The sequence below is a fragment of the Solea senegalensis genome, linkage group LG7 (assembly GCF_019176455.1).
Source record: "Solea senegalensis isolate Sse05_10M linkage group LG7, IFAPA_SoseM_1, whole genome shotgun sequence".
NCBI classification, from domain to species: Eukaryota; Metazoa; Chordata; class Actinopteri; order Pleuronectiformes; family Soleidae; genus Solea; species Solea senegalensis.
This window is the reverse complement of record NC_058027.1, coordinates 17012660-17036985: the sequence shown is the minus strand read 5'-3', so window position 1 is coordinate 17036985 and position 24326 is coordinate 17012660. Positions and strand designations below refer to the sequence as shown.

The 24326-nt window shown below is 37.9% G+C and overlaps 1 long non-coding RNA gene across 1 annotated transcript; it reads right to left on the bottom strand.

Annotated features, from left to right (window-relative positions):
* Positions 1–20495: 20495 nt before the first annotated feature.
* On the bottom strand, positions 20496–22933 carry LOC122772752. Its single transcript, XR_006360812.1, has 3 exons — positions 22798–22933; positions 21953–22111; positions 20496–21082 (listed from the first exon to the last, which is right to left on the bottom strand). It is a non-coding gene; the product is annotated as an uncharacterized LOC122772752 (long non-coding RNA).
* Between the last annotated feature and the right edge of the window lie 1393 nt (positions 22934–24326).

Sequence of the window (24326 nt, the reverse complement as noted above, 5' to 3'; positions counted from 1 at the left end):
TAACATTCATATTGTTCATTTTTCATTAAGTATATCCTATGGTTGCTCCTTAGTTTGACATAGAAAGCATACTGAGACGCTCCACATTTGGGCTCCATCCCTCCCTGACCTAAACATTCCCCTACGATCATTCAGTAAAATCAACTTTAAGGTTTTAACTTAAAAAAGAGCACGTTATATTGATTTACAGATCATGTTATAATGAGATACAGATCAATAATGAGATAACTATTTCATAATAAACAGAAGCAGCTCAGATATCTCCTGTGGCAAATCTACGTAGGTGGTGAAACACTGGAATACTCACAGTAAACCACGCACCTCCTCCCACCAGACATTGCAACAGTAAGAAAGGAAAAAACACACAGTGTGTGTATGATGAATATACGACATGTGTAGAAGCAGCTATGTGTGTGTCATCTCTAGTGAATGCTCATTGTATACAAACTTGTGCTGGAACTCTAATCTAATTATAATTAGCTAGGGGCTTTGTAATTAATTATTCAAATTTTAATCACATTAATATTTGACACAGGAAGCAACATTTTTCAATTCAAACTGACTTTGGTAGATGACTGAACACATTCATAGACACAATATGTTCAAAAACAAAATCAGGTTCATTAGTTTCGTTTTTGTAAAAGTCTAGAAAGACACGTTTGTGTGCGTCTTTTAAAGAAAACACTGTACTTGTCGTACTAGGACCATTAACGTTAGCTCTGGCGTCCGTGCTCGCTGCTACATGTTCAGGATTGAGGTGATACAGGAGACTTGAAATGCAAATTCAATGTTTGCACACGACCGTGCTCTTATCTACGCTTCCATCCAACCTTTTTTTTTTTTTTTTGTCCTTTAACTGAAACTTTCCATCCACTGGGCCAAGCAACGCAGTCTCACCCAATGCCAACCATCACATTAGCTGCTAGTGCTGCTGCTTTCCACATGGAGCTTTGTTGTCTAACGTCACTCAGCGCATCTGGTGCATCGGTGTGATCGGTACACCAGGAACTGAAAGTGTTGCCTGGAGTGTAAAAATAAAGTCTGATTAAATGCGTTGATTGTTAACACGTCATATTTTCATGTTATTAATTAATCAAAATAAACACGCTACAAAGTCCCAGACCTAATAAAAACATACTCCGCAGTGTATTTGCAGTGCTCACTTTTGGTGCAGGGGATTCATTTTCCATTTTCTTTCCAAAAACTTTAATTATACCTGTCCTCATTCTGCGCGAGCAGATGTTTGCATTTGAAGCGCTGCCTCATAACTTGCATACTCATTGTAATTGAGAGGTAGTTCTGCTTGTCAGGTGAATAAATACATCCGTCATAACAAACTGCTGCTGCAACTGACAGGATTTATTGATAAGGGGTTGTAGAACTTCTCAGCAACCTGGAAATAATTTGAACTTTATAAGTGAGCCCCAAGATGCACTGTGTTATCTATCCATCCTTCCTCGCACCATATCTGAACTCTTCGTTCATGGCTGCACTCAGGCTCTCACTATGGCTGGATGAAAAGCAAAAAAATAAAGAGCCAGTGAATGTTTAATGTGTTTGAATTTGTTTGGCGATAAATATTTTCGAACTACTCATAAATAAATGAATGTACAGAATCATTATAACACCGTTATTGGAATAGCATTTGGGTTATAAGGTGTAAGAGCGTGAACCAAACCACAGTTTAGTTCGCCCTGGAGAAATGTGTGCTGTTAAGTGCTGGTCACAGATGTACACACCACACTTCATGATGCAACTAGATCCAAGCACAGAAAGCTGAACCTGATCATTCAAGTGTCCTGGGACTCTGTGGATGTGCCAAGAAGGCTCAAGTTCACAAGCAACAAAAACTCAAGGATGCAAGCCACCTGCTGCTGCTCAAACACAACAACAGCCAAACACTGCAGGTCACTGAGGCTACTCCACACAAGCATTGTTGACCAGCCAGTGCAACATTACCATTGATCTAGACAAAGCCAGTCCCACACGCCATCTATTATTGATGGTGAGCCACAACAATCACAAGGTTTTTATCAAATGACTAGTTGGCCATTGGTCTTTTCAGAGGCAACCAGCTGTGTTGCAGGCGAAAGTCAAACCAGGGCTTTGTTTAATCTTTCTATTTTTTGCTCGACTTAACTGGTCATGATGACAAGTGACCCACACTCCACAAAAGCTTATTTTCAGAGTCACAAAGAAAGCATTATTAGGTCATTTAGCAAACAGTTTGAAAATAAACATATTGATCAAAATGTGTAAAATGAAAAACCATTAGTTTGGAGAATTTAAAATTCAATGGAGCATCCCAGTGCATGTGCAGAAACGCTGACCTTAGCCCACATTAGATGTGCTCTTTGCTGCTGTCAAAACAAGGCTTTACATAATATCTGCTACTTCATTCTGCAGACACGGGGAAACAAGACTCTAAATAACAACGACCAGTTCACTGTACAGTCCACAGCTGCTCAGGATCCAGCCAGATGTATGTGCACAAACGCAGAGTCAGCTCAGCTCAGTCCCAAATCATCTATCACCAGGGGGAGGGAACTATGAATCTGACAAGACAACTAGTATGTGTGTTGACGTGAATATAGGTGTCATAAAATAGTCATGGAAAATCTGTGGGGAAAAAATGCCAGCAGAGCAAAGACAGGAAAGTGAAATGGGGAATCAATCTACAGGCAGTTTTACTTTGACAGCAACTTGGGTACCATAGCTATAGGTCACTGATGTAATGTACATATTTAAACTGGTGTCTGAGTTAGGCACAATGGGAACAACAAAAGGCCTACTTGGATCATTGAACAACATGTGGGACAAATCATTGGTTGGAGACATGCCGTCTCAATTAAAAATCCAAACTTCAAAAAGCGAATTTGTAAGAGGAAGCTCTGTCAAGGTCTGATTTGAAAGATCCGGCCCTATTTGAAACTCTGCACAAGGACAGGGCACAGCATAAGTGTCCATGTAATTTTTGCATTTTCACATTACAAAATATCAAATATTCTTGCTCCCATCAGAGTGACCATGAGGAGCAGTCAGGCATGCTGACGGAGCAGCACTCTGTTGAGGCAGCAGAAGAGCATAGGGACATTGATATGTTTGCTGTCATTTTAAGCTCCTATTATCAAGATAATGATGTGCAGCTGCAAAACATAATAAAAAAGAAAAAAACCTGAGCAGCTCTGGTTTTTCTTTGTGGAGAAACTTTCTCTCTTACAACCTGGCAAATCTCCCCTTATAACAGTAAACTGTAACCTTGATTAACAGTGAGCAGGAGATGATTATATGCTGTGCCAGATTCCACATCCCTGAGTCACAGAGGTCTATGAGAGGCTGCACGACATGAATAGTATAACCATGTCCACGATGGTACAGATGCCAACAAATGTAGGTAAACACTACAAATGTCAAAATGATGTAGACTGTCATTTTAGTAGGAAATACTTTGTGACGTGGAGGGCAGAAAGTATGGGGTGCCCTTGAACACATTTGTTAACAAGGCAATCAGAGATGGCTCACGCAACAAGCCTCTGGCGGCCTCTGTTGGTCATATTGGCAAGTGCGGAAAAACAAACAAAACAGACAGACACACAGAGCCCCTAAAAACACTAATTCAGTCTCACTCCGTGGGATGAAGTGACAATTAGGAAATCCAGTGTCTGGAGCAGCAAAATTATTTTATGCCATTAAACTGACAGAAGGGGATTCAGACACACCCTAATGCAAATGTGATTTACATCATGTCATTAGGTCATTAAAATATATCCCCTAATGTCTTACTTTGTCTTTTATACTGACTGGGCAACATGATTTACAGGAGCGTCTTAAAAGAGGGTCAATTATGACAATGCTAGAGTCAGCAACCCAAGGAAGCTTCATCCGTTTCTGCACTTAATCTTCAAAATTGTTGGCTTTAAGCATTTGATCTCTCCATTCCGGATAGCCGAGTATGTAAAATCAAGCTTTATGTAAGTGCGTTAACTGAGGAAAGATAAGCTTACAGTCTGTTGTGTGTCTTGGAGCACACAGTGTCAGTTTTACATAGTAAACACGAGTGAATGCGAGAAGGAAGTTGCACCTGCCCCTTTGTTCTTCCCAGAGGGGGATCTTTGTGTTTAGCCCAAAGCACTGTGGAGTACAGTGACACATTTCACTCCACACACACCACACAGCACAGAGCACACAGCCAATGACAATGACTGTGGAGTCTATTCCACGTCCTATTCACCGCTAGTCATATGTATTTTAAATGAGACGAATTAAGCAGCAGGCTGAGCTATCGAGAGACATTTTAACGGCACAATCTCCACTTTGTTTTGGATTTTTTTTTTGCCTCTTACTACGCACGCACGCACACACACACACACACCAAAGTACAAAAGAGATAAAGTAGGCATTCTGCCAACCCTATTAACATCTAACTGTTTTAAAAGGGCCAAAACACTGAAAATGGAATCAATTAAAGTGAATTGGATACAGTAACGGACGAAGCAGGCCGGTTGTTGAGGTTTTAACAGCATCTTCAACACCTCCCCAAAAGAGTGAAAGAAAGAAACTCCTCATCTCTTCAGCTGCTACAGCCCCATCCTGAGAGATTGGCGTTTCGGAATAAAGAAGGCATCTGTACTCTTCCAGGTCAGTCATGCCCTGTTTTGAAAGGTTGGAATTTGAGATCTAAGGATAAACATCAGTTCCCCAGAGAAAATAGTTACTCATTTCTTTAATCCTGAATGGGGGAAAATGAAACTCTCTACAAGCAAACAACCAGGAAGAACACTTCCTGGCAGCTCAACCTGTGGCTTCATGTTATAAAGCTATAAACTAAGAGAATAAAGCTACAAAAAAAAAGAGAATAAAGAGAAACTGCAGAGCAAATGCAAACAAAGCGTGTTCCAAAATTGAAGGGCTTTCACCAACGAAAATCATCCTCTTTAGTATGTCTTTTTTTTTTGTTACCTCGACAAGGTGCGTAAAATACAAATTTGATCTTTTGTATAAAACATGTTCTTATCCTGCACATTTCCTTTTTTATTTTCATTAACCATCTTTTTACCTGGAGAAAGAGTAATGTCTCCATGGGCAGAACCAAGAGTAAACAGCTGCGCCTTTGTATTATGAGTGGTTACAGGTAATCAACAGTGCATCCACTTACCCAAGACTCTTCACAGCGGAGATTGTTTTCAGCTGCACTCGGTGATTGAAAGCATTAGTGATGAATGGCAAACTGCTTAGATGGTTCACAGACCTCTACTGTGACCACTACCACTGTGTAATCACTGAAAAAAAATATACATATATATCAGTTAAGTATTTACTAATCTCTGACTTTTGAGTAATGTATTTTTGCATGCACAAAAGAGTTGTTTATATCATGGTTTTGCAGGAGGCCTGCGTTTGGGGTTAATACTGTTACAGGACGCACAATACAAACTGATGTTTACTTCACCTTAACATCAAGCTAAAAGGACAAGGACGGAGACACCTGTGGTCCAGGTAAAATGTGGGGTATTTACATAGGACAGCATGCTGATTTTCCTGAAAATTTTAATTTAAGAACGTTCTCGGTTGCCCGTTCCTCAAAACACACGGTCACACCTGTTTTCAAAGCAAATGTTATCAGACCAGAGGCCAGCCAACCAAATCAAACCAACTGAGCTCAGATGTTGTGATTTGGTATGATTTCGTGCTCAGAATCCTTGCTTTTCACACTGAATGGCGCTCATCATAGAAAACTTGCTGTGGCTTGAAGGCATCGTCTACATAGAAGTATGCAGTTCTGTACTTTTGCATGGTGTAAATATAAGGCATGAGCAAAACAATACAGTATGATTATACATATATATATAGATATATATACACATATATCTATCTATCTATATATATATATATATCTATATATATATATATACACATATATACACACATATATACATACATACATACATATACATATATACACATATACATACATACATATACACATATACATACACATATATATATATATACATACATATATATATACATACATATATACACATACACATACATATATACACATATATATATATATATATACACACATACACATATATATACACATATACATACATATATACACACATATATATACATACACACACACACACACACACATATATATATATATCACATTTGTCTCTGTAAAATATTTATGTCTTTATGGCTATGTGAAAAAAGATTACTGATTTTTGTTATTGTGAGCCTCATGTGGTATGTTTGTGGCTTTGTGCTGAACCAGGTCATTCATTCATTGAGTACCGCTTCATCCTCCACATGAGGGTCACGGGAGAGCTGGAGCCATCCCAGCTGACATAGGGCAAGAGGCGGGGTAACACCCTGGACAGGTCGCCAGTCCCTCACAGGGCCAACGAAGAGAGACGTACAACCATTCACTCTCACACCTACAGTCAGTCTAGAGTGTCCAATTAACCTCTACATGTTTTTAGACTGTGGGAGGACAACGGAGAACCCGGGGAAAACCAACACGCACACGGGGAGAACACGCAAACTCCATAGAGATGCCTGAAACGGATAAAAAGGCACTAAATGCAGCAAAATGAAACTTGTTTGTCTCGGTGCCTTAAACACTATTTCATGCATGTTTTAGAGCTTCAGAAATATTGATCTGTCAATGACATTGAATAGCAATAATAAGATAATCAGCTGTGCATAATGTTTTATTAAGAGTAAAAGAAGTGAAAAAAATAAAAGGGAAAAAACTATCTAAATTAATTTATCAGTATAATGCACCAAGAAATATGCATTTTAAAATGAGTCTCCCTCAGCATTCACCTGGAGCTGCCTGAGTAGGACATTGTTTGTTTTTAATTAGGATTTCCTATAAAAGTCTGGCTTTAATTAAATGGCATTACTTTAAAATCTTCACAGACAGTTCTGTGCTTTACAGATATTTAAATATATCATGGCCTACATTTCTGCCACTCTAATTCAAAGGTCAGTGTTAATTTTCTTTTCTTAACTTCAGTTAAATGTATTGTATATTTGATACATACAATAAAACTAAGGAGAAAAAAAAAACCTCTGAATCACCGCTGACTATTTGAGTATGGAGCTCATTCATGTCAGCGACCTTGTCTTTTTTATCACAGTGAAATGCCATCATGAAAGCAAAATAGAGGCAAACGCAAAATTGAAATATTCCTTCTGATCTTGTCATGCATGCAAGATATAAAGCAAGCCACTGTTTACTCTACTGCAGCACAGGTATGAGGGGAATATCAGTCAAAACAGCCAAAAAACAAAACAGCCATTTTGTCTTTCCATGTGTAAGTGTGGGACTAATTACTGTCTAATAGAAGCTGTAAGGAACAGGCATGTGCCAAAGAACTAATTTGATTGTAAGCAAGCCAATTATAACCTAATTACCCAGCTTACCTTGCCTGAATTAGAGCGCAGTGGGTGAACAGATTATGCATAGCTGGGTTTTAGTCAAGGCAAGCATTTATTAACACAAATTAGCTAAAGGCGATTCTTTTGCAGCTCATATAAACTTATTTTTCCACTTTGCACAGCACCTAAAGAAATCTGCTCTGGTGACTCTTACCAACCTTCCCACACCTTAAACCTGCACAGACAGACACTCATATCGGGGCTGTAAATGCAACACAGACACTTGAAGTTGGTATGGCAAAAACAGTTGCCAGCGGTTGCTCAGCAGGTGTGAAACAACAGCAACATTTGGATGGAGCCACTATATTGCATGTTTGATTTTCACTCTACTTTTAGCTCTTTGTTTTGGCTTCATCAAACATTTTCACTGAAGAAGCAAAAAAAGCTGCCAGGAAAAGCCATTGACGGTGAGGATAAACAAAACAAAACAATGACCCTCAAGAAAAACATCAACATGATCCACAGTTAACATAAAAAAGGTGTGTGTTTTTTTAAATATTCAAATATTAACATACAGCATATTGACATCCTCTAGGACACATGCACAACATCTGGTATTACCATCTGGGATTTGTAATTCAGCAGATATTTTGCAGCTCTGCCCCAGTCAGCAGTGGACAGCCTGCAGCAGTGTGTCCCAGAACTGGTTCCAGTTGTGTTGTGTTACACTGGATTAGAATCAGAAATGACAGCCTGGACAAGTATGAGGCAGATGGTTTCTAACATGGCATTAGTTACAGGTCTTACATGGAGCACCTTTCATCCTTTTGTTCGCCCTGCGCTTGATGCTTGCAGAGATCACATCATTAAAATCCCATTATTCACAGGCACACCATTTGTCAAACTGGTTGTGCGTCTCGTTTCTTTTGATAGTTCTCTTTGTGGTATATGCTTGTTAACGCAATCTCATCATTACATAAAGATCGAGTGGTTAACGCGGGTGCTTTTCCTAACGGCTGGCAAAGCAAATAATTGGTTTTGTTTATCAATACACATCTGTTAAAATTCAGATGTTTCTGTTTTGTTAAACAAGTATTTCACTGAATAAAGTTGGCTTTAATTGCCGAGCTGTCAATCAGTTTCAAAGGATGACTCATAATGCTAAATACGTGGTCAAAAATGGAGTACGAAAGGATAAAAATACAGAGTTCATTCTTTAAAGCAGAAAAATAAAACTACTCTAAGGAGTAGCTGCGTCAACAGCAGCTGCCTAAATACTGCTGAAAATACACAGAGAGTACAGTTGCAGCCTCCAGCTTACGGGCTAAATCCACTACTTCTGTTCAATCTAAACAAGGCTTACAAACACATCAATTTAACAACAAGATCCTTACAACCTTACAATATCATCACAGAGCAGAAAAAATAAATTCTCAGGTGGACAGCGTGTTAGACCTGTGGACCAGTGGAGCATGACATCCGTGAACCAACAGCAGTGAACTGAAATCTCCAAAACACAGCGGATTCAGTTCACATGAATGGTACTATTATTTGTTTGCCCACAGGCTCCCCCTCACCCCCTCTTGCTCTCCTCGCATAACTTAATAATTAAATGAAAAAGGAAACTTTTCTGGAAACTTTAAGACAAACACTTCTTATAATAAGAACCACATAAATGTTCGGCTCTGGGCCAGTTACAGTAGTCCTCACGCATATGTGTGCTCTTCGTCTCTATGTCAGTTTCTAAATTACTGTGCAACTGTGAAAATCAGGTCATAGACGATACTGCTACTTACAGAATATAGCTGGATTTCCTGGTTGACCTATTGTTAATTCATATTTACCACTGATCTTTAACAAAGTGTGTCCATTGCGCACCTGAGATTTGTTTTATCACCATGTTTAATTCACAACAGAAACACACCAAATAAGATAGAGATAAGATAATGGTCAAACTAGTGCAATACTGAAAATACACCTTTATCTATTAAGTTTTCTTCCACATAACTTGAAATCTTGTCTAATCAAGACAAACACATACCTGACTGTGACCCTTTTTTTATAATAATTTGAATAATCTGCATCTGGTTTGTCCTGCAGTCAACATGAGCTCAGTATAATAACAATGAGACATTGTGTGTGTATGACATATGTGTGTGTGTGTATATATATATATACATATACATATATGATGTCATGCTCATATCATATACAGAGCTGCAGTTCCTTTAATTAATTCTACAAAACTTTGTTTGTGTATTTACCACAGTAAAATAATAAAATGCACAGGTTTAAACATCTATACTATTGTTCTTAATTGAGAGAGAAAACGAAAAACAAGATGTAAACAAAGTGACGGACAGCCAATTCAGTCACAATCGGTTCAACCGTATTACGTGGGTATAAGCTTCTATAGAATGGTTATTTTAAAAAACGCCACATGCCTCATTCAACATCACAATCCGATGTTGAATAAAATAGCTGATAATGGGATTGCGGGGTAAAGAGGTTGGTGTCAAGCAAGTGAATCTAACACTCTTTACAGGCCGCTAACAACAAACAATGACAGTCTATGTTCCCACTCTCCAAATCATGCATTAATAGATTTGGTCTGGAAAAGATGTTGTCTGGCAGCATCTTAAACAAGCCACATGGCAATATCCTGAATGGAGCAGAGCAGACATTTCTCTAATTGGCATGCTGTTGTAGAAGAAATAATTGGCTCATTTTAGTCCGTTGAGTGATGACTGGAAAACATGCCCTTAAAGAGTATCCATTCTGTTCTTTGGGGATTAATCTGGGAAACATTCATATTTTTTGTCTGTGCTCAGAAAGACATGGATTTCCTTGTCTTGTGTGTCAAGAGTATGAAAGGAAGAGATGATTAATGATGCAAGTTTCCCTTTTAAGTGCCATTATGGGATGTCATTCACCACTGCTATAACCTCAAGCACCGCAGATCTTTATTCAGTCCAAGCTGCCTCTCTAAATCCATTCACTTTTGCCTCAGTAAAGGAAACATCATGACTGTGCTTTGAAAGCAGGTACGCTGAACGGCGAAGGTGAATTTTGGAGTTTGAAAAGGGCATGAAAGGAATGCATGGGAACAAAACGCTCCTTTGAAGCGTTTATTGATTTACAATTTCTTCAAATTTGGTATTTATAAATAAGAATGTCTGACAGAAAATGAATTTGAGTTAGTTTGTTTTGGATGGATTTGAAAAGATGTTAACTGTGAATCAATGCTTGCTCTACAGGATCCTATAGCATTTTTTTGTGCTAATAAATTATATAAACGTAGGCTCTCACAGAGATTGCCAGGCACACAGTTTCCTTGTATCAACATGCCCCACAGCACCTTCTGCACAATGGGGGGAAAAAAAAAACTAGGATTTTCCTTTCTAATAGATTTGCTTCAACCAATAACCTGTATTTTTATTTACTCCACAACCACTCATCTGATTAAGTTCAAACTTTGTGGGTACTGTATATTGTTCAGAACCCAGAACAGCGTTATGTAGACTGAAGTTTTTGGTGGAGCTGTGCCTTAAAAAAGCTTAAAACATAACTGTATTTGGTACAAGTCTATTTATGTGAAGTAAAAATGGAGGATACCTTACCAGTGTCTTGTTCTCTGCAGTGTGTTGACAGAGTTGGAACATGCTGGAGAAAAACAAAGCAAAAATGTGTTAAAATAAATGTCACAATGTGCATTACATTCAGAAATACACATTATGTTCAGTTGCAGTGGTCAGGAGTAACATGGTTGGCTTACAAACAATTGTAAATTAACTGTTTTTTAATAACTCATTAAACATAACTTTTTAACTTAATACATATATTATCTTTCACATAATCAAACAAAAATACTTACACCACTGCTTCTACGTTGCTTCATAGTGTATGGCTCATGGATGTGGACTGCTAGCATCAGGCCATGCCAACCATGGACCATGCCCTCCATTACAAAGCTAAACAGGAAGCAACTTCTTCTTCTGGTGTTTATTTACAAAGTTAGGGTGCATTACTGCCACCAAGTGGTAAGCAGTATGGGGTGGTTCTAATGAGGAAGTGACAGCTTTACATTCATAGAAAAATATGTTCAGTTTTATTTTAACCTGTACAGTATCATTAACTTAGCACTTAGCAACACGTCAGAGTTTATACATGTAAACTCTCCCGTACCATGTAGAGAAGCAACATTTTCACCATTTTGGTGGCAATTCTACAACACATTGTGCATAAACACAGCTTGTTTAACTCTCTATCTCCTTATTCCTCTTCATCAGCAGCACCTGTAGCCCATGGATGTATTATAAGAACTGGATAGAGCACCTCCCCCTCTGGCTTGCAGGTAATTTTTTTTTTTCCAGTGGCCACCCTAAATAGTAACACACTTCAACTGACGGTCTAATTTAGTGCACTCCATGACTGCGAATTATCGACACTAATCTTATTTTATACAATAACATGTCACCAGTGTGTGAAGTGGGAAAAAATAAGTGCCAGTACTACATACAAAAGAAGTGTGTCTGTCTTATTTTGAATTTTTAGTACATTTTTTAGTACATATTGAAATAACTAAAAATTTCTTACACATTTCCAACAATGATTTAAAGTCAATTAGTGTCAATTGTGATAGTGACAACCTCTGATAGCTATTGTTCGTGTTTAACAAAATAACTCTGGTGTAAACATCACTCTGGAAAATGATTATTCTGGACCGTAATAATTTGTTGGATGAAACTATGGGCAAATAACAATAATTACAATACAGCTGTGGCCAAAGCAAACATCATCCAGAAAATCAACTATCGCCTATATATTCAGCTGTTAACTGCTATATGATTTCACATGTGCTTCTGGTCATATTGATCTTTTTAATAACATGCTCAAATGAATGATTTATTGCAGTAATCACAGTTATGATCTCAATATGAAAGTACTTTCAAGTTAATCTTCATGAAAATAATTGTAATTTCAAGTATTTCATGTTCAGTCGTCTTATAAAACATATTAATTGACTGTATTTTACACCAAATCAAGAATAAAAGCCTCACTGACGACTTATACGTCATACACGAATACAACACTGCTGATCATGAGGCATCACAGTATTTATAAGTCTACACATGAAGCCTTTCGTATGGTTTTAACCAGTGATATATCAGACATTATTTGATCGACATCGCTTTCAATTATTAGTTCGGGCATTAGAAGTCATGTTGCGTTCCAGTGCAACTCTAAAACAGAGGACCATTGAGCGTTCAACTGGAGGCCACGCTGGACAGGGTATTTAAAATCCAGACTGTCCAGCCTAAATCTGGACGTACTGTATGGCCACCCTATTTCCAGGATAAAGGCATCTCAGCTTGCTAGACTACTAAAGGCAGTAGTGTAGGAGCAGGTGCAATTTTTCACAGGCAAACCGTTGCTAAAGTGTGTCGAGGGTTTTTATATCGTTACAACACGGAGCTGTATTTTTAGACACGTCTGAAGAAAAATCCTGAACACAACACTGACGAGAAGCTGTTCTTATTCTTTATTCCGCAGCTGTAATTTTCTCAGCCACTATTTTCCACCATTTATAAGGTGTGAAGAGGAGAAACTATTATTTGCTTTACAGGGTCTTTAATAATTATAGTCAGCACATGCCAGGGTTTTGGGAAAGGGTTGGAACTCAGCTGTTGGGAAAAATGTGTACGACGTCATTCAAACGCTGTTAAAGTTGAGTGGTCAACTCCAGCTACAACACAGGATGACTGTGGACACAGGTTGTAGCCCAGAAATTGTGAAGATTCCCTTTGAATGTTGTGGATACTTGTGATTTAGAGACTTGATCCCAATGATATTAGTGAGTGTAAGACCTTTCCATCCGACCAGAGGTCCTGCTTAAAATATAAAAATAGGCACGTTAGTCTGACATTTACTGAAATAGAATAATACTGCAATAATTCCCAGAGTACTCATTTTGTATTTATACTATGTTATTTAAAGGTGGTGTTTGCTGAGGCATTAAACATGTCTAAATGTTTAATCTTCAACACTTGCCCTAAAGGTCCAAACAAACATGGTCTCTGTTGCCAAGCAACAGGCAAATATGTCGACGGCTTTAAGCCTACCTCGGCAGACTACTGGAAATACAGGGACTCGTTTGGTATGATATCAACTTGGTCATGATGTATATCCTGAAATTCTTCTTTTTAATGGGGCAGCATAGGATATATTGCAAATAGGGTGAAGTATGCTTATCTCTCCACGTACGCCTCAGGAAAAACAACATTTGCTTTTAGTGTTTGCACTGAAAATATGCACACTTACTCAAACGTAATCCAATACACTGTCAAATATATCATTGCAATGTGCACTGAAATTATATTAATGTGTTAAGAGCGACTCTGTGACCTACGACTTTTTTTTCCCCCCTCTCGAGGTCTGAGCTATGTTTTCGTTACGCAATTTTTGTTCTTTACTCCTTTTGTCCCAGCGAATCTCATTTGACCAACTGAGATTGTTATAGAGACTCGTGAAAAAGACCGAGACAGGGTCAGGACCTAATGAAAATGATTTGTATGGGCATTATACTCCAGATTTAAATAACTCACTGATACACTTTGTGCATGAAGCACAAGTTCAAGTTTGGCTTGCATTTCATGCTGTGGATCTTTCAGTAAAAGCTCAAAAACAAAAGTCTCAGCAAGCGGCTGAAAATACTGTTGTAACATAAAATGCCCATAATATAGTTAATAGTGTTGCAGACTCCCAGTGAGGGGGCAGGAACAGGAAAAACCCATGATTTAGTTTCTAACAAATTACCATTATAATAGTTAAGTGCTATATTTAGGGCTTATGTTGACAGTTTGTATTAAGTTATAGTTTTTCACACAGTTGTATTTCTCTGTGTATCCGTGTAAATAAACAATTTAGAAAGCAGTATTAAAGAGTATTCCACATTTAACAGCTCAGTGACGTTGAAAAGATAGTGACGCTTTCCAGAAGGATGAATCCCAACCATATCTGCACAGAATTAAAATTAAAAATAATAAATTACTCTGCCAATTATGTTTTGAAGACAAATGCATTTTATTTAAAGTAGGAAAGATTTTCTGCCATGATACCTCAAGAATGTTCTCCACAAATTAAACATGACTGCAATGTAACCATCCAGGTTTTAAATCACTCGTGTGATTGGACGTTGTGTCAAGGTGAAGTAAAAAAGGAAAGAAAAAAAGAAAGAAGAGGTACTGTAGGTGGTGTTAGGAGGCGTAGACCGTGAGCTCAAAGTCCTCGATGTGCTTGGCAACAATCCAGGAACAAATGAGACACACTGCTGTGAGGAAACTGTTAGCAATTACCATATTATATGAGAAGTTGAAGAACATATTATTTAAGGACATGCTCACATCACTTTTCCATTACACATTAGACCCTGAAGGGCACTTAAATGAAATATCGTTTTTCTTAGCAGTAAATGCCTTATCTGGCCGTTACGACGCCGTTATCCCCCTAACAGCTTCACAGCCTTACATCTGTGTGACGCTACAAAGAAAGTGACAAAAGTTAAGAAAAGGACACCTAAATGAGTTAAGTTCAATTAAACTAAAGTCACTATTTTTTATGTCAGGATGAGCTTGCCTTTCATATATTTCTTAAATGCCACACTTAAAGGTGGGTGGGAGATTATTTTCTGGAGTGCTTTTTTACTGTATTGTTTAAAATCCCCGATTGTATCCAATGCATGAATGCAATGTCACAGAGAGATGAGAAGAAATAACGTGAGATGAAACGACATTAGACTGAACGAGATTCAATAATGAGACAGAATGAACGCTCAACATCAAACTTACACAGGAAAACAGAGGGTGTAACAGTGAGACTCAAATCCAAATTAAAATTGGAAATGTTTGTCGAAGATAATTGCAGTTGCGTCTTAGGGTGTGCAGATAACAACACTAATCAACACAGATCCTTACTGTTGTCACCAAATAGTCGTTTTATCAGCATGTCAGGGCGTCTTACTATACCACCTTTAATGTGTAAACTCGAGATTGTCTTCATTTGTGAATGTGTTCATTTTAATGTCTCTATAGGTCTGCAGAGCATCAAACTCGCCACATTGCAGCAGAAAATGATCCCAAAGGATCACGACAATGAAGGCATGGCCTGGCCTTTGTTTTCCTCGCTGCCCTACTTTTGTCGATAGTTATTGAGAGAGCCTTTTCGGTAGCATTGCAGCAATTCCAGCTTTTATCCTAACATAATAAGGAGGGGGAGAGGAACCCTTTGAACTCAGCAGGAGCAGCAAACAGATGATAATGAACACGATGTTCTTGCACAGGCCGCTGGCAACAGGATTAAAACAGTTTAAAGTTGTTTTAAATATATCGAACTGACGATCTGTTCAGATCATACTCAGCCTGGTGAGAATTATACCATACTATCCACACTAGTAGAGTGACTGATTTGTATATATATATATATGTATATATATATATATATATATATATATATATATATATATATATATATATATATATATATATATACACATATACATACATACGTACATATATACATATAGTTATATACAGATTTTCTCTGTCATTTGTGGAGATATCTGTAAGAAACACAGTATTAGGGACAGTATTATTTTCCATCAACTCAAAAACTAAGTGAGTAAGAAAAATTAAGATTTGGATTCAGTGTCTTATAAACATTCAAACAGACCGTTGGCCTTTTGTTTGGGTCAATTTTCATAATTGACATAATTTGTCATAATGTGTTCACAGTTTTTTGTTTTTTTTCCCTGAAGAGAATGTTCCTTTGTAGAATAATCATATAATAAAAATAGGAAGCTCATTCCGTAATCAATTCATGGCACAAAGAAAAGATATTTCTAATATATCCAACCTGTTTTGAGTCAAGTCCATTATGGCAGTGAGTTAACGATCCTCACACCTTCCACCCCGGTCCCTGTAACTGAAGAGCAATGTGTAATTGGTTATTTTAGTGACTTAGTTCATCTGCGGTGGACTGTGATGTATGCAACGCTGAAAGACGAGGCATAAAATGACACACTTTTAACTGAGGCGGGCAGCCAGCTAGATTTGGTACAAAAGGTTGGAAAATGTCATGGGCTGCATCCTGGTGTAGCAATAACACAAACACAAGCATGAATAATGTATTTACAAATACTCTTCCCTTCTCGTGCACACACACACACACGCACGCACAAGTGTGCACTCGCATACACAGAAAACAACTCACGTCAAATAAATGCATGATTATAATGTATGAAATGTTTCTGATCAGTCAGCTGAAAAACTAATTTCATTTTCTCATTAGAGGTCTCTGCCTGAGGCTCATTCCCATGTCAGTGTTTATTACTCCGAAAACAGAAAATTAAAATCATCAGCTTGGTCAGAATCAGAGCTGTGAATCACTATTTATGACTGAGAAAGCCAGAGAGGGAGAGAGAGAGAGAGAGAGAGGGAGGGAAAAATATTAAAAACTGGACAATTGAAGGGATATATCTCATCTGACTGTGGCAACGGATTTATAGCACACATGACCTTTCCCTCTGCAGAGATTTGTTGCCATGCAGTAATCCATCATGGTTCTAATTTGCCATAAGGTACAGTAGGTTAGTGAATAGTTTCCATTAGGTTAGTGAGGAGATTTTGACAAGGTAACAAATGGGTTTTAGTGCTGAAATAATAATATAGTACGACAATTTCAAGGACCAGTTTGGCCATTAAACGGTTTGATGAGCTGATCTTTGGAGACTTTAAAGTGTAATTAAGCATTTCTTGTGCCTTATAATTCATCATTACACAGACCTCAGTATTCTATTCATCACAAAAATAGGACCAACGAGTGTCAATCAAAAGCTGGAAGATGACATATAAGGGGTTAGGTTTTACATTTAATTACATACATTTGCTCAATTCAATGCACATTTTCAAGAAATCGATATAATCACTGAATATTCCGCGCGTATGCTATATGACCTGCATAAAAAAAATCTATTTGAGGACATGTGTACATATTGACAAGTTAAAATATGCTACGCCTTCAAGTACCAAAAACAGAGTTCTTCCTCCTTTCCCTCCCTCCCTGGATCTTAGTATAGCTCAAATATTTCTTTATGCCACTGTGCTGTGCAGTATGGAAAAAAGATCAGCATTTGAAAGGCTCCTTCAAGTTTTTTTTGTGTGCGTACAGTTAATACATATCCACGTTACTCCAGAGCCAAATCCCCTCAAACTTATGTGAACTTATTTTTTGATATGATTAAATAAAGACCACACTGCCTGTTACTCCCTTGGGGGTTGATTATGCTGTTGACTATGATTGTTTTTATTAAGGTTTACCTGACCTCACACACAGACCACATGTGTGTGTGTGTCACTGCAGTCATGATTACTTTTTGGTCTGCGATGAAAACATTCAGCTGCATAATTATTTTTATGTAAATAAAGAGGAAAGCAACGTCCAGTGCCGCGTTACTGAATTGAAAATGTCAAATAAAACATCAGCACTACACCGTCGCTCATTTTGCTCGCCGGTGTTTCAGCCCTGAGTGCGCGCTTACAGGCTGCAAAATTTACATTTATACCCCGATGCATCAAATGAACTGCTCCTGAATCAACTGTGTTACAGAAGTTGAACAAAAATCATTCCTCTCCTCACTGAGCGATGTGTCTGCACTGTTTCTACCCAGAATACACTGGAGGGACTGATATACAGCCATTTTAGAGCGCACGCTCAGATAAATCAGACATATTGCAATCTTTTATTGAGCCTCAGTTTTGAACAAACCCCTTGTGCTCTATTGCACATTGAACACGGCTTGGAATAATGGTTAATTTATGAATAACCTTATACTTTAATATGATAAATCTCTGCAAACACACTGTATTTCCTCATCATGGTTCCTCTAGAACATCTGGTTGGCTGTTATAAATCCGCTGATGTTGGTTAAAATACACAAGTGTCAGTGCTTAAAAAGACTTTCACACACAAAGCACATACGTGTTAGCGTTTATCCGTCAACCGCAGGATTGCTTTACAAATTCATCGGACACGATCGTACAATAATGCGGAGGGTAGGCTATTTCTCGGAGATTCATTGAGCCTGTGCCATGTTGAGAACCCTTTGTGCTGAGGTGCAGTCAGCAAAACCTCGCTATAAACAGACTTTATGCCACATCAAAGAAACATGTGTCCTGACCTTTCCGCCAAGACCTTTCATTTATTTTCTAATACACTTCCCCTTGTGAGTTACTCTGCTCTCATAGTCATAGAAAAGGTCAAAGCAAGAACTCATGCCTGATCTCTGCCTACTGAATTAGCTGTGTCACCTTTAATTTCTCCAGAATCGGACCTCACCACTCTGCCCAGTCTCATTTGTACTATATGTTCGGTGTTCATGCCGCATTAGTCATAGCGATTGTGCCGTACATGAATATTCAAGGTGGTAAATGAAGTATTTACAGAGGGTCTTCTTGTCTTGTAACCCCAGCTAATTGTTTTAAGAGTTAAAAGTTTTCGCTGTGATTTATTAACAAAAGCCGACAAATATTAAGTCATTTATATTTGTATTATTGCAATGAGGGAGCACCATGTCTGTATAACGTTCCATTTCTTTTAGAGATAGAAGTGCACATAAAAGAAGTGCAGAGTGGTGCATCTTCTCTTGAAACCCCATTCACCCAAAACACAGACTTTCCAATAATAACCAAAAAAGAATGAGGGGATGTGATTATCCATTAATCAACCGTGGCATGGAAGGCTCATTTGTATTGTTCAAAGTGAAATTCTGAATTTAGGACATTGTGAAGAAATGACCCCCTTATGCATATGAACAGTCTCTGGGGGGAGGTGGTGGGTGGAGTATGTCACAGCAATGTTGATCGATGATTCTGCCTGGGATTATGAACATAGAATTAGCACATTAGGGCTTCTGTGATAAATAGGCCAACCTCCAGCCAGTCCCCAAATCACCTCAAAGAGCAGTTAGACAAAGTGACTGGACCCACACCTTAAGCTGGATTCAGCATTATGTTTGCATAGAATCTCTACTGTCGACAGCATCAGGTTGGGCAGCTTACAACTGTGCATTGATCTACACTCTACAGCATAGACATGGTCACGCCAGCGTTTAACATACTACTGCAAGATCAATCAATTTTAATAGCGCTGCGTGATGAATGTGTTTGCAAAGTAAATTCAAGCTCATTTGTATTTCCTCATATGAAATCTAAATAAAAACAAGAAATAGTTTAAAGAAAAAAAATACATAAAGGTTTTCATGCTTAATGGAGACTATAATGGAAATGTGTGTATCATCAGTTGTCATTGGCTCCGTTTTTACATCATCAGTTTTTGTTATAGTCTAAGAGTTAATATCTTTTCATATTGTAATTTTATATTGGTAATGCATGTTTATTATTTAGTATCTTTGCTGCTGGAACAATGTAAGTTTCTCCACTGCGGGACAAATAAAGGACTATCTTATCTTAAACTCGGTTAGTGAGGGGTTTTAGCCACTAGTCACTTTTATAACACCCTCCTCCTGCTTTTGTTCGACAGGAGAACCACGGCTTACCATCAGAGTGAATGACAGGAGGTCACTAACTGATGTACAGATACTGCATGTGTATTTGAATAAACTGTGTTCGCACATCAACATGTCAACTGCCAATAGTGTTGTAGTGCAGTAAAGACCACACCAACACTGTCTGTGAGGGTTCTCAGTCAGAGTACACTGAGTACACGGAGTCATATTTACAATTTCCACACAGAAATGTTTAGTACATTTTACTCAGGATATTCGCAAGTAAACTTTACTAGCATTTATGAATTGCTGATATTAAAACACTTAAGTAACCTTTACTTGGAATTATCTGTTGTTCACTAAATTTTACTCAATAATCAATAATAATTTTACTTGATTTACTTTTTATTACTGATTTATAAGTAACATTTACATAATATTTCATCTAATTTTAACATCACTGTTCTAATAAGCATTTGTTTCATGAGCCTTTTTTTAACTCAATAAAATTGCATTAGAATAAGCGTACTACAAAACAACATACTGTTAAACAACAGCACCTTTATTATGCTTTTCATAATACAGTCTGGTGCTTCCCATAGAAAACTCTGCACCTATATTGGTGCTGCCAAAAAGTAACTAAGTGAAATAGATTTCCAGGAACCAAGTGCATTTTCTTTTAGGTTTACTTGTTTTAACCACGCGTTCTGCTATATCTCCACATCCCCAGTGATGATGTTTGAGAACATCATCAGAATATTATACAAAATGCAGTTGTACGAAGTAGTATTTCCTCTGAACTTCAAGTTAAAAAAAAATATATCAGAAACATACGTGCACACACTCGCGCTACGAAGTTTGTTGCGCAAAGACTGAACTTTGGGAGACAACTTCAGGAAATCAAGCTCAAGAAAGAGCTTCTGAAACACTTCAAACTTAAGTTCAGTGCATAGATAAAGCCCATGAGCAGAAGGCAAGTGTTTGTCACAGATCTACAATCATCAAGAACCTCAATTCCCTTGATGATGGGGTGGGGCCTTCAAGGGTGGAGCCTGCACTTCCATGGAGGACACAGATCTTCATGAGATATTCAGCAGAGTCCTCTTTGAGTCCGTCTTTACCGACATCCTGTCAAAACACGTGAATTGATAGATGAAATATACTGTACATGTTTTCTGTACAGCTCCAGAATATTAAGTTACTATTATTGAATATTAAGTAAGCAATTATTAATGACCCTTTCCCTCTACATAGATAAAGACAAGTAATTTTGTAGGGAATTTGTAGGGAACTTTTCTTTGGCAAAATGAGTTATCAATCTTACTTTTTTTTTTTTTTTAAATCGAACCGATTTAAACTGCTTTGACCCATAGAGGAAGTAAAAGCAGACAAGTTTACTGGATTCAGTGTAGGGGTTTTACAGGCTAAAATCTTTCATTTTACTTAAATAAATTCTGAATCAGAATGTAAAAAAGTATTATTATTTCTGGTAGGCCTATGTTAAATGGCAATTTAATTTATCTAATGCCCCAAAATTTCTTAATCTCAATTAAAAAGGGCACGATTTTCCTCCGCATAGTGGCTAACTGACCTGTAAGGATCATCATGTGCAAATATTAAGGTTAAATTATTAAGCTGAAGAGCAGGCATGGTTAGCATTGACTTGTTCCTGTATAAACAGATGCGAATTATTGAGAACACTGTACAACTGTAAACTCACTCATGCGTAAAACGTAAGACAAATAATGCTGCATTATTACTAATGCTACAAAACAAGGCACCAACTCGGCGTAATGATTCAAATCAACATCACGCTGTCCAAAACCATGACTCAATTTCCATTTTTTGTAATAACTCATATGACCTCATATTTACCAACAAATGCCTCATTGTTTACAACGTGTTCTGAAGTATTAGAGAAAGGGAAGAGACTAGTGAGAAGCAACAAAAATATTCAATTTTTCTCAGTAAATGTGAGTTTGACACATTTAACTTTACCTGACTGAGTGAATGCAGCATATAGGCCTTATGTTTTGGTCCTGCAACCCCGCCTTTTGTCCTAAACATCTCCCGCAGTTTGGGAGTGTACGGATCAAGCTGTGTCAAAAAGTTTTGCTCCAGATGCACTCATGTGATCCTTTTGAACTCTTCTTTGACCTGAAACAAAAGGTGATAAAAACGAAACATGTTTCTGGGAAGTACTTGAGAAGTACGACTGGAGTACTCGCCAAGTACAGGAGTACAAAAGTATGTTCTCTTCAATTGGAACAGCGCCATTCAAACACTTCTACTGTTTGAATGGTGCTGTATTGTGCTGTTAATGGTGCACAATATATATATATTATATTTAAATACATATACAATCACAGTGCGACTTTAATATAAATCTAAAATTCAAAGTTAAAATAAATAAAACATTAACAATATACAAACATTCTAACTGTCAGGTCAAAACGTTTACATTAAAAACAAAATAAACATGTCAACAACAAACCAGCTGAGCATGTATGTGTTTATTATTGAAGTATTGTATTGAAGTGTCTGTCGCTGCTGGCGACGCTACCGCCGGTACCGGAGGAGCGTTGCTGATTCCCCTGGTACTGGGGGTAGTGTCACACGCAGCAACAGACACTTCATACTGCCCCGGTACCGGGGGAGGTGATGAAGAAACATCTGGGGGCTTTGGCAGACTTTGTACGTAATCTACTCGCGCCATTCGCGTTTGGTTCGCTAGCTAGCACATGCGACAACTGCTAACCGGCTAAGAGACCGACTATCCAAACACTGACTTCAGCTGACAAACACTAACGTGACAACATTTACGAAGCACATAACATACTCACATGACGCCCAAATCAAAGAAATTCTCCGTAAGCCATATGTCCTTCCGCCGCCCGCAGTTCTGCTTCCACTCCGGCATGTGTCGGTCTGACTCTCAAGGTAACAGCGCGAATTCTCCATGACGTCACCAAAGGTTAAGTTCTGTTGCCCAAGTACATTGTACTCAGTTTGATCAGGTTGCACTGTCAATACATTCTTCCAGTTAATGTTACTTGGTGTTATGGTTCAAATGTACATACTAAAACGAAGATACAAAAACACATATAAATACCAAGTGACACATTAAATAAAATGTGACCTTTCTAAGTAAAAACACTGAAATAGTTATTTCTTGTAAAATGTACACATGTGACGAAAGTAACATTAATCATTTTTTTCAGTGATGAGCCTTTTATGCATGAATTTGTCATAAAATGTGATCTGCTCCTCATTTGAGTCACACATATTAACACACAGAGAATGCTTTGGCTAAGATATATATATATATATATATTTATTTATATATATATATATATATATATATATATATATATATATATATATATATATATATATATCATATATCATATATCATATGTCATATTGGTTGTTGGGACAACATAGCTCACCTGGTGGCCTATCAGTAATTGTTGATCTGTTGTACATTTTCTTGTTGTCGTCTTGTGCATGTACTTTGTGTACATTTTTGTGTTGATTCACAATCCAGCACTATAAAACAAGCACATACTAACAATAAAAACCATACAAATGTGTCTAATATGTTGGTTTACAACTAGAAAAGGAAGGACGTTCACATTGGCCTCGGCTATACTTTGTGTAAAGTGCTGACAAACATTTGCATGCTAAAGCAATAACATGGTAAACATCGTCGATCTACCTGGTAAATGTCATATTTGTATTTTACTCCGAAACCTGCCTGCGATAGATATTTATGCAGGCGATTTATTCACTTCTCATCATTTTAATGGAGCTACTTGTATCAGAGACACAAGTCGGCATTTTAAAACCCATTATCGCTTTTTCTTAAGTATCCACAGAGAAAGAGAAGCAAAAACATTCTGCAAACAAAGCTGTTTTTTCCCCTCTATCCTGCTCACATGCATGTAGTGCAAGTGTGAGGTGTGAAGTGTCTGTAGTGCGTATATGTTACAAAACACTGGCACACATAATAAACATTAGGGCGTGTGACCTTTTCGGACTGAGAGGAATCTAGGTGAGAATGTGCTGAGGGTAAGTGCAGACCCCTGCACCCAGATAGACCCCGGCGCTGCTCCTTCTCTCCCCTTTCGATGGCCCCTTCACTCTCTGCAGGCAACTGAACAAAGAGAGGAGCTGAACAATGGATCACTTTCTATGAACTGAATGGCTTTACGGGTCAAGCACTAACCCCCTCCCTCTTTGACAGAAACACAGCCCACACTTGTTCTGCTGAAGGCTGACCCTCCCGGCTAAGAAATAATGAATGCTGCCTGGGCATTAAACTGATAAAACTACTGGGACTGGAATCAGTATGGCAGACAAATCACCTATA